Here is an 11489-nt window from a genome sequence, read left to right as displayed (position 1 = left end):
GACATCCGGCTGAACATGAGCCGGCAGTGTGCCCAGGCGGCCAGGAAGGCCAATGGCATCCTGGCCTGTATCAGAAACGGTGTGGCCAGCAGGAGTAGGGAAGTGATCGTGCCCCTGTACTCGGCCCTGGTGGGGCCGCACCTCGAATACTGTGTTCAGTTTTGGGCCCCTCACTACAAGAAGGACGTTGAGGTGCTGGAGCGTGTGCAGAGAAGGGCAACGAGGCTGGTGAGGGGTCTGGAGAACAAGTCTGATGAGGAGCGGCTGAGGGAACTGGGGTTGTTCAGCCTGGAGAAAAGGAGGCTGAGGGGAGACCTCATCGCTCTCTACAACTACCTGAAAGGAGGTTGTAGTGTGTTGGGTGTTGGTCTCTTCTCCCAAGTAACTAGCGATAAGGCGAGGGCCTCAAGTTGCACCAGGGGAGGTTTAGATTGGATGTTTGGAAAAATTTTTCACTGAAATGGAGGTATTTAAAAGACGGGTAGATGTGGCATTTAGGGATATGGTTTAATGGTGGACTTTGCAGTGTTAGGTTAATGGTTGGACTCGATGATCTTAGAGGTCTTTTCCAACCTCAATGATTCTATGATTCTATGATTATCAGCCACATAGTAACTTTCTGGGCTATGACATCATGATTTAATTCCTGATCCCCACATCACACTGTGCCATGCAAATCTTAATCAATAATTTCCAAGTTTTCTGTTTTCATTCTACCTTTTCTGGGTATTCTTTTACACTAGTAAGAACCATGCATGGTCACTTTTTGCCTGAAGCTCTTTGACACGAAACAATATTCATACTGTATTTATTCATCCAACATCTCCTAGCCTGAGGACCATTGCTTCTCCAAATGAAGGACCAATGTGATGTTTTACTCCCAAAGGGTAGTCCCACTTAGTACTTATTTATATTTAAAGAAATACAGTTTTAGCAAAAACTTCACAGGTTAAAAAAATAAGGAAAATTTTGCCCTTTCTTCCCATCCCTCTTCTCAGCCCTCTCCTATATCTTTTCTTCTCCTACATTTTTGTGTCACACTAAACATCTGGCCCCTGTCCTTGTTACTTCTGAAATCAGTTTAAAATTACAAATGAAGTATTCTTATGCTTTTCTGCTAAATTTCCAAAACAAAACTGACAAATGTTATAATAAAATCTGTCATATTTAGGTTCAAAGTATGGACAGATAGGAACTCAGACTGAAGAAGAGAATGGATTAAAGGACAGTTCCTGGAAAATAAAGAAGTCAGCATCAACAGAAGTTCCTTCTTCCTCATGTGTTGGTTCACAGGAAATTATTTAAGGTGACATTCAGACACATATCAGTCTCTGAGATCGGTGTGTGGCTTTTGCGTCCCTTAAGCAGGAAGAGGATGTATGGTGGGGTGGCACCATATTCCTTAGACTCTTCCTCAGTCTTGCCAGCTGCCATGACTGGCCCTTAGAGAGTGAAAAATAATGTAAGTGTGAGAAGGATAAGCCAAGTATAGAGCAATGATGTGTTGTTTTTTTTTTTCTTTTTAGTCTACAAAAAAGGTAGTTAGAAAAGTTTGTATTGTTTGAGACTTCCAAACTTTAATATATAAAAAAAGGAGAATTTAGAAAAGTTTAAGATAAGTCTTGGGACATCTTTCCATATAAGAAGGTTTGATGCTACAATAGCATAATGAGGTAACAGTCAGGATTATAGCTTATGCATCTGTATGAATAAGTGTTCCTCTACAACGTACTTAAGAATTAGGAATTATGAGTCTGAGAAATGGCCACATTTCTACATGTGGCACACATCCATTATTGAGCAGAAGTGAATGGCATTGTAAGATTTTTCATTTTGATGCATGGTGATTTGAGATTTTATTTGTCTCCAAATGCAAGGTTTCTAAAGCTGATTTGCTGACAAGGCCAGCTTCCAGTACTATTGCAATTAAAGAGCTAGAAAGGGAATAATGGTAATTCAGTTCCTTAAATACCAATTCAGGTATTTCTGTTCAGGGGAAATACCTAATATTCTGATATAGGAAGGAAAGTCAACAAGAATAACAACAGCAGCAGCAACAACAACAACAACAACAAAAGAATTGCTATATCATTAAATTATTGCTGCAAATCCAAAACAATTATTCCTCAAATTGTAGTTATACTTAACAGAAAAAGATGTAAAAAATTTGCACTCACATGTTCAAAAGAGAAATTTAGCTATGGATTTAGTCTTCTAGAGCTATTCTTGGGTACTTCAGTCTCAGCTGAAAAATTAGTCATGTTTGTGACAGCTGCTGAAAAGCCATTCATTGATTTATTAATTCCACTCTTCTAATATGATAACTCATTTGGTAAGATTACTTTTTCTAGCTTATTAAAATATTATTTCCAGATGTTTTAGAGACAATGCAACTACTGTTGAAAGTCTGGACAAAGAGTTGACATATAATGCATAGTTCTTTTTAACTATGTTGTTCCACAGTCATTCCCCAGTAGGTGTAAGAGATTTTAAGGAATCTAGTGATCTTGTTATTTAGATTTGTGCTGGTGATATTTATTAAGTGTACACATAAAACTTAAGTATTTGACCTTTTGTGACAAGCTCTGATTATAAGGATCTAGGCTGAAAGAATGCCATGGTTTGGGCTTCTGAATGCTGGCAAAATTGTCAGTGCTGAGAGTGTTAGTAATAGACTTTGTCCTTACACCTTCTAATGAAGTGTCTTTAAAACTAAATTTTTTTTCCTACAGAACTACTGAATGTAGAATTAGACTTCAGCATAGCACTGCAAAATAAAAATGCAGATTCTAAAGTATACTTTAACATGAGAAAATGGCCACTTTATGTCCCAAATGGAAGAACACTGTCCTTAGCAATAGTTTGTTAGAACTTATTCTGGTCTCTGTGAAATAGTTACACTGAAATGAAAACATTTGCTCTATTAACTACAGAGGAACCAAAATGTCTTCCATCATTCTTATTCTTAAAAAAAAGCTTCTCTCTGGTCTCTTTAAGTGTTTTCACAAGGGAAATTTCCTATCTTTATTATTCCAAACTAGAAAAAAACCAATAGTCTTACTAATTCATCTTATTGCCAGTTATGAATTAGGTTTGTCTGGTAAATGGGGAAAAAATTAGTCTTTTAAAATTATTTTACTCAAATATATAGTTGGTCACTTCAGCAATCAGTTAAATGTCAACTTCTCAATTCTATATTACTACAGAGGAATTGTCCAGTGTATGTGAACTTTCACAAATATTAGTACAAATTACCTTGCAGAAAGAAAGTTCTTCTCAGTGGAAAGCATTAAAATTGTCAATAAATATAAGATCTCAATGAAATGTAGACTCCTGACCGCTTAGCACTACCACTGAGGTCAATAAGAATGTCAGCTTCACACACACAAAAAAAAAACATTTAGCAGTAAATAAATTTCAATATCTAATTTTGGTTCATTTGAATTTATTTTTTTATAAACCATTTTTTTTGTTTCAATATGTGTTTCAGTTTTTATTTTTAAAAGGCAATATTTTATTATATCACCCATTTTTCAACTTGAAAGTTTTTTCTTTTTACTTATGTTAGAAAATAAAAAATACATAAATGAAAACAATTCAGTCTACAAAAGACTTTTTTTTCAACATTAAGAAACTGTGTATGAACAGAAAATTCCAAAACTAAACTCTCAACCCATGTCTGTTAGTTTTTGTAAAATATCTCCCCTTTACAGTGCAATATTTATTATTTTTATATAGTTTGAAAAACTTTACTTTTTTTAACTAGGTCAAAGGTGTGTGACTTTCATTTCTGGGGTGGGATCAGTTTTTTACCAGCTGGGACATGCATTCAATACTGATTGAGTTTAATTCCTTCATGAAGCATTGTATCTGATCAAGAATATAATCGCCACCAACTTCATAAAGACATACATAATATTTATGAATATACTGCACTAGTACGTGGCATTTGGTGATTCCACACTCTTGCTCACATCCCCAAAATTTAATAGTCTTTAAATAACTCACGGTTATACAGCATTTGTCACAAATAACATTTTGAGTTCAGGTATTGATTATATTTTGAAGGGGATCAGTGGTAGTGAGATTAATATCCTTCATGGTTCCTGACTAAAAGTGTCTTTCTTCTTTTATACACCTTTATTTTTTCTATTCCTTTGTACCCTAGAAAGAAAAAGAGACTATAAAGCCACAAACAATTGCATTGTGCTACCCTGGTATGCTTGTATGTATGTTTGTGAGAAAGCATCTCGGTTCTTCTCTTGTCTTCTTCAGGCTAATGCCAGCCAGCACCTCTTACATCTAGGGCCAGAGACCTCTTCTGCCTTGCTCTCAGTGTATAGGCATGACAGCAGGCCTAATTTGACCCTTATATTAAAATTATTCAGCCAACTGTTTCATTAAGAGATCAGCACTTTCTGGAATAAAAGTGGCTTAGCATACCTCAGTGAACAAAGAATTTTCAGCCATTCTTTCTTACTGGAAAGAGTATTTTATGCATGTAGCATAAATCTGCACAATCAAAACTCAAGTCTTGAAGTAAAAATTGAACTGTTAGGTACAGTCAACACAAAGACAAGACCTTAGTCAATGCAAAGTGACATGAATTTACTCTGATAGAATCTATTTGAAATTATCACTTTGCCTATCTAAAAGTCAGAAAGTAATAGCTGTATTATGGCATATTTATAATACTACCAGTTATATCTCTCTGCTAGAATCTTCAACATCAGAACTAACACTCAAGCTGAAGTCAAACACGGTGGAGAAGCAATAGCAGTATCTCTACCTCTTTGAAAGTTGCTTAAATTTCACCTTATGCTAATCTTAAGAAAATGATCTGCTGCATTACTCAAATATTGTTACTTTTTCCCCATTTTTAAAGGCATGCAATGTGAAATGTATTACTTAATAAAGCAGAGGCAAAGCTTTGTGTTTGTATTAATATAGATTACTTATGTGAAATGATAATGAAGAACATAAATCAAAATAGCTCATTACAAGTTCCTTGTTTTACAGTAATTTATTGGCATTATTTCTAATTTTTACTGTTCTATATCTAGCTTATATCACTTATCCTTTTACTTCATTTCTGAATTGTTGGTATGTGTTGCTCAATTTTGTACAAGTTAAAGAAATACTTCTAAATTAATGTATTTCCTTCTCTCTTCCATGACAGAAGGCATAAACAAGCAAAGTCATTCCCTAGGACCTCTAGTGAGCATGCTGTCACCAGAAAATGATTTAAATAGCTGCTTAATTTTCTAACTCGTTTTTAATACGAAAAAAAAAAACCCAAAACCAAAAACCTGAACATAAGACTTCTAAAATCTCCTAGGAAGAGATAGGTGGAGAAGGCTTGCAAACTCTAGGAAAACTTTAATGTTGGTGCTTGCTGCAGAGAAAATTTCTGCATTACAAGAAGTACCATCTGCCAAAGGGAAAATCAGAATTCAACAGCTTTTCTGCTTTTTTTTTTAATATATATATGTCCTGAGACACATATATATATATATGTATAGATGTGTAGGCACATATATTTGTGTGTTTTAATTCTCATTTGCTCTCTGTTGTAATGATTTTAATAATTTATGTAATACACAGTTGGTCTGTCAGATTTCCACACAGGAATGAGCTTCATTCATACAGAAACAAATACTGCATGACAATATATATTATTTTCTTGAGGGAAACTCACTTCTCTAGCAAAGACTTGGAATACTGTTTCACTGTGTTTTAGTTAGTCAGTCAGGCTTGATATACATGCCACTATGTGTTTAACTTATGCTGGTTCCCATATGTATGTGTGTGAAGACCAGGTGCAAAAACATAATATTGAGCTATCTATTTTTTCAAGCAAGTATTCTGGGATGGCCTAAGACTGTTGAATTTGTTTGAAATGTTTATTATAATTTAACTGACAAGGAGAGTCCTCTTATAATTTTACTTTCTAATGCTATCCTATTAGAGTGCTTCTTGCTGTAGAAATTTCATTTTATTAGCAATTCCTGTTCAAAAAAAAAAAAAAAAGAAAAAAGAAAATTGACCTGTGTTGCCTCACCTTATATCACCTAGTCAGGCAAAGTGGCTTAAATATTGAAACACAAAGTGTTAGCTCCTATTTTAAATAACATAAGGTAACTGTGAGAGAAACCAAGGAATTCTAAATCTTACGATATTTTGTAAGATTATTGCAGAAGAAAGAAAAAATGGGTAGGGAATGAATTTTGCATGACAGTCTTAACAATAATTAATTTAGAAATAAATTTTCTAGGTTTGGATTGTCTGTGTCTTTGGAGAGAAAGTGATTGCCCATGGAGTGCAGTATAGACAGTGACTAATGGCATTCCTGTGTTTACAGTAGTGCTCTGCAACTTTAGATTTAATGTTTGAATGCATCACTGTGTGATTCTTAAATAAAACAGAGAGAGTTTAGTCTGGAAATATTTCCAGATTACTTCTCTGAGGTATGTGCCATAGTTCTGGGTTTCAATTTTTCCACTTGTACAAAGAGGTTTTGGATTTAAAAAAAATGAAATTAAAATTAATATTGTGTGTTATTTAAAGATGAATCTACAAAACAACTATATGTTCACCACTGGGAGTAAAAACTAGTCACCAAATTTCTTCTTTTTTTATGAAATTTCTTTGGAAATCTTTCTCAATGTCATCTTTTTCTGCCTAACTATTCCCATACTTACAAGTACAACTGTGGTAGATGCATATTTTTGTCTAAAAAGTGATGCATATTTTTGTCTAAAAAGCATGAAAAATGAGCTCTACATGGGAACTATGATCTAGTATTCATCAGAACCATTAATCAGACTGTTCAAGAACAACTAGAATCATTTTCTGCTGGATTGGAAAACTGAATGTGTTCACATAGAGATTCAGAGATCCAGATCAGGGAAAGGAAGAGAATGGTCAAAGAGTAAATCCACTATTTTAAATTGTACTAAGTTGTAAAATTTTGAAGTAAGTAAGAAAAAGTTTGGGGTTTTTGTTTTGTCTGTTTGACATATTGTCTGAATTAGGACCTTTGTTAGTGAACAAACTTTATGAAAGCTGTTCTATTCTGCAAGTGTACAGAATTTACATTAATGGAGTCAAGAGCTATGATAGAAAAATAGCTGGTGAATGGACTGATGAAAATGTATGGGGAAAAAGGGGAAAAAAGATTTTTGGCAAGGCTTCTGTGTTTTTTAAAGTTCTCTTCTCATTTAGTGTTCCCTACAGTGGAAGTGATTTTTTTCTTTTTTTTCCCCCAGGTAGTATGTGTCCTCAGCTAGAAAACTTCAGATCAGAATATAAGAAATAATTTGATTAAAACTTTATCTGTATTCTGTTCATTGGATTATACATTAAAACAAACCTGTTAATTTTATTCATTTTTAATTATGGAATTTGTCTTCTCTATTTTATATTCCAAACCAGAGTATACTGAAAACCTATGAATAAGAAAAATCATGCTCCCCTTTTGTTTGAGGCAAGTTAGAAAAGCAATAACATTTATGAACATTAAAAATCAATGGTTTCCCACTAGTTCTCTTATTTGTAAATGTTACGTGATGATGTCCCTGATATTTCATGCTCAGCATGATGGACTATTACTATCCTGTTTTAGGATCTCTGATACATCTCCTTTGTTTCGCAAAATTATTACATTAGACACAGATTCTTAACTTTATATAGCATCATTTTGCTCAGGTGAGTGTCTTAAAGGACTAAAAGGATTCTGCAAGGCAAAATATGAGTTCCTAATTCACAAGGGCACTTACCCAAGTTTTTCTGCTGACTCTAGTAGGACCATTTCAGTGATGGTGTTGCTGAGCAAAGAATAAATTTTAGTTAAGGAGTCAGTATAAATGTTTCTCCTTCTGCTCCTGTTTATCAGTTTCTGTCTTTGCATCTGTTTGCTTCTCCCTCAGTTGTTCTAACAGAGCTTTATATGGGACTGTGCTGTAAACCAGACAGCTGAAATGGCTGGAGTGAAAACCAGTAATACAGTTCCTTTTTCTAACCCTTCTTACATTTATGTAATGGTGCTAGCAGTGAAGTCTTCCCCTGCAAACAATTGTTTTGGTTCAGTTCAGAAGGCTAGCTCCATTTCAGAGGAGCAATAAGGAGCTTCTTAAACTGTTTTCTTCCCTGAATAAAACCTGTCCTGGAACTACACCCTGAGTAACTGTTCACCTCTGACAATACTGTCCTGCAAAGAAGAGTAATCATGAACTTGATTATCTGCAATTGCATCTGATGTAGTCATTTATATTACAAAGTAGGTGTGAAAAGCTGCACTTACAGCCTGGCAGCTTTTTATACCTCAGTTTTCTCAGGGGTAAATGGCTGTACAAGGTGTAGTTGTAATAGAGAATCTAGTGTATTGTGTTACTACGTGCTATGCAAGCCACAGCACTCAGGTTGCATTGTGTTCCCTCCTCCTGAAAAGTAAAACATATTGTGAGGTTTACTGTACCAAATGATATCACTTTATGCCTTTGATTGTTATGCGTAGAGAGCTAGTATTTGTATGGCACAACAAGCATCAGCTACTGAAAAGCATCATGCATATTGATGACACTATTTATCTCTGTGATTATTAATACTAATACTGAAGTACATTCTAGTACTGTGGGGGAAAAAATCAAACAGGAATATATTGTTTTTTCTGAAGTAACCTCTAATGATTATTTTGTCTTCAGTTTAAAGTATGAACCTCCAAACCTTGGCTCCTCTGCTCAGTTCCTCACATAATTAAATTAATTTTGGTATAAAATTGATAATTATACATTTCCAATTTCAGCTGAATATTAATTCAGTTATGGTAGTTCAGTGCTAAAGAATGGGCAGCTTAGGACTGAAGAAGCCATTATGAAATATTACCTGTCATATGCAATTCTATGAATGTTTACTGAGCAGTACTTGACCTAAGATACAGCTGAGTATGTAAGATGGATTTCCAGCTCTTACAAAGGGCTCCCTGTAGCATAAAAAAATAAATGTTCAGGCTGATTGCCAGAAGAAGAAAAAGAAGCAATAGAAAACTGTTATTTAGAATTCTCTCTCCCTCTTCCCCCCCACCTCCATCATAGCTCTTCTATATTTACAGATCCCATTTCATTACTGTGATTTTGAAGTGCCTCCATTGAAAAGTCTTTGCTTTTGACCAACATACTTGTGAAGCACGTGACATGAAATGATATTCTAGTAAATGATATACTAATACAGCAAACCTGAAACAATACATATGTTGGTACAATTCTGCTCTTGGTTTGACTGTATTTGCTTTATTTATATTTGTGGTTTCTAGCTGAAGCATAGTTGAGTATTTGCCATCTTCTGATAAATGATTGTCAGGTTTTGCTCATTTAGGATCAGAAACTAATCTCATTACTAGTAATAATTTGGCATTCTGCAATGTTTGGATGGAAGTAACTGGAAGAAACAGTTGGCCCCATGAAACTAAAAAAGAGGATTATTTTGATTCTAGCTTTATATTTGAAGACAGGAATATGATTGTAGAAGGGTGAATTTTTAGCTGCAATCATATCCCACCATTTCGGGAGGGCAAAGAAGATAAAGGTTATTAGATCACAGCTTTTCTCAGTTATTTTCTTACTGTTTATTTCCAAACAGTACTGAAGTTTTCACATATTTACATCTTCATTGAGCTTAAATAATTTAAGTAGGCTACAGTTGGTAATTTCACCATCTAGAATATTTTATTTTCTTTTACTCCTTTCAGGAACAGGTCCTAGTCACCCTGACTATCAATCTCTTAGCAGTGTGCTGGCTGGTGGCTATTCTGCAGTATCGTTGCCATGAAGTCTTGCTGAGAGAAAAAAAAAAAAAAATTACTTAGTATTGTTTTTATTGTTTTATTTGCCTGGCTTCTATTTTGCCTTGAAAGAATAAATGTGCTCCCCAAAGGCCCCCACAACCAAGTCATTTTTTTTGTGAGATATTCCTATTTGTCCCTGCATGTTTTTCTGGAAAGTGAAGAGATATTTAGTTATTCCTTGAAGATTTTATATTATTTATGAGACCTGCAAAAAAATGAATTACTTTGAAATAAAGATGAGCTGATGTTTAATAAAATTTATGGGCTAATAGAATCTGAGTCATACCACTAATTGTCCTTCCATGATAGGCACAGCACTTAAGGTAAAGGGATAAATGGCATATGTCGCTTTGCCTCTCTAGTTTTGTCCTTTCCTATTTATGTTTCTTTCCATGTCACTGCAGGAGTCTTGAAGATCTATATAAGGACTCTTCTTTTTTTTCTTTCACTTTTGCATTAATGTGGTAGTACTTGTAGCTTTCACTTGTGATTCTTTCTAATGATTATATTATATTTAATCATAGCATTGAATACTGACATCTATTTAAATGATTTTGGGAAGTGGACTGTATCAACTTATTTCACTCAAACTTACAAAAACCTACATAGGTCTTAATTTTATTCATGTTTCTTCTTACTTTTATTCATGCTTCTTTGAAACTACTAGCAGTTTTAAAGTTGATTATATGCAAAAATCTTAGCAGGAGTGGGAACTCAGGCTGTACTTTCTTGCAAGGAATAACCTTGAGGGATGCATAGCTGTAAAATTTCAACGTCATCCCATACAGATTTGTCTCCTCAGAACAGAAAAACACTGCAACCTAAGATTAAATGAGCAGCTGGTAGAGAGCTTCTGATTTGATCATGTTGCTTTTTTAGACAGACTAATTGTTCTGATTTATGGTTATCACCTGTATTTCATGGGTGCTTGCTTCCAGCTCTAATTAATGGATAGTTTTTAACTGCTGCAACTTTAATTGTTCCTTGGATTTCAAAGAGTAGAGGAAATATGGCTGTTAGCAAATAGAGGCCTTGCTTCTATGACCTTTCTTATGTTAGAAATTGAAATTATAATTGTTTGGGGTTGGGTTTTTTTGAGAAAAGGAATTTTACACCATTTATGAAATAAGAATATTATGCTAAGTATATGGTGATGACTATGATTAAAAGTATACAAAATTCATCTTCAACATAAAAAAAAGATTATTTTAAAACTTTCTAGTATAAGGTTGTTTGACATTATTTAGGGCACAATAGATCTTTTGCATAATTTGTTCATTTACTCCTGGTCACTATGTAACACAAGAGCACAGTTTTATTAATCCCTCAGTAACTTTTTTTTGACTAATGAATTAATTTCAGAGATACATACAAACTTGGTCTGAAGTTTTAAAGAGATGTAGAATTCATCACTTCACTATGTCATTTCAGTGATTCTGTGAACAATAAGGTACAGTTATGTTATTTTTTATAGAAGTTCTAGTCATGGTATGAATAATGAAGAAAGAAGATAACAGAACATGGATTTTAAAAGTCAATACTGTTACAAGAGGAACAGCAGTGCACAGGCAAATTTGAAGTAATTTTTTTTAATTATAAAATAGGATTTTATAGTATATAAAATGCATAAGATATAAAAGGTCAGAAA

The sequence above is a fragment of the Aptenodytes forsteri genome, unplaced genomic scaffold, assembly GCF_000699145.1.
Source record: "Aptenodytes forsteri isolate BGI_AS27 unplaced genomic scaffold, ASM69914v1 Scaffold46, whole genome shotgun sequence".
NCBI classification, from domain to species: Eukaryota; Metazoa; Chordata; class Aves; order Sphenisciformes; family Spheniscidae; genus Aptenodytes; species Aptenodytes forsteri.
The sequence above is the reverse complement of the archived record's forward strand: the minus strand, read 5'-3'. Positions refer to the sequence as shown.